Source organism: Palaemon carinicauda, chromosome 24, assembly GCF_036898095.1.
Source record: "Palaemon carinicauda isolate YSFRI2023 chromosome 24, ASM3689809v2, whole genome shotgun sequence".
Classification (NCBI taxonomy): Eukaryota; Metazoa; Arthropoda; class Malacostraca; order Decapoda; family Palaemonidae; genus Palaemon; species Palaemon carinicauda.
Window position 1 is genome coordinate 35,917,061 of NC_090748.1, and position 1,213 is coordinate 35,918,273.

The window sequence follows — 1,213 nt, forward strand, 5'->3', positions numbered from 1 at the left end:
TCTACTAGTTCTTTTTATCAGAAATACAATTTCATTATCAGGATAGCTGTACAAGTTTAAAATTGAAACATTTATGTACCAAATCCCTTCATGATATATCTTTATTAAGATAAAAGAAAAGATTCCAGGTTATATTTGGTAGAAATGGAATTGTTATCTCATATTCTTTGTTGGATTTAGGGAGCTTTCACTAAATATATCCTTTTATTGTCTGGACTTCCTTTTCTCAACTTCAGCCATGAATCTTCCTGTGGGCTTTCTAACAATTGTCTATTTTTGCCCTTTTTTATTCTTTAATCAGTTGTCCATCCTTCCCCCTTTTTCATTCTGGTTTTCATAATTGATTGCCCTGGGAGCCATTATATACTATCCGTAGAAAAATAGCTACGTGTTCGGTGTGAGTAGGGTCATTCCATGTGATAAGAGATCTTGAGTGAAAAACTCTCCTCTTTAAGAATGAAAAGTCTGCCATCGTTGCTTTCCCTCTTGACGTTCTGGGTATCACAAATCATTTATTTGAGTTATAGTTTTCTGTCGTGCTTATAGATGAATTTTCGTTGTATACCTTTATGATTTAGATAAGGTATAATATGATTTTACTATAGTGTCGACATGATATGTACTTTTTAGACTTTACTGTTATAAATATACCACTTTGTAAGTCATAGTATTCTGAGACCTACTTTCATTAATGTCTCATTATATATCCTTAGTCGTTACGGTTTTATATCCCTATGTAGAGCTTCATTGTATATCATAGTGAATAATTACACCTGTAATGTCTCGCATTAGGGTCTTTACAGGTGTTTTGGGTTGGTAAAAAACTTCATAATATTTTAAAGACCTTTTCTATATCATGCTCTGAATAATCATCTTTGTGGTTATTAGTTCTCGGGTTCAGATAACTAAGCATTAATATATTTATATAATGGATATTGTTGCGTTACTTTCATAGCATGGGAATCCCTACTAATTATAATAGGCTATGGACATTGACCTGTGCATTCAAGGATCCACCTTTTATGGATCCTTAACATAAAATATATTGTTTCAAAGTTCCCCACCTTAGTTATAATGAATATGTATTTAATATAATATCAATTCATCAAATAACCTTGTGACGTCTTCAGAATCTCGGAAAAAAACGTGAGCAACACTGACTCTTTTCGGTAATCTATTCCTCTCATTATATTTAGAATTACAAAAGATAATA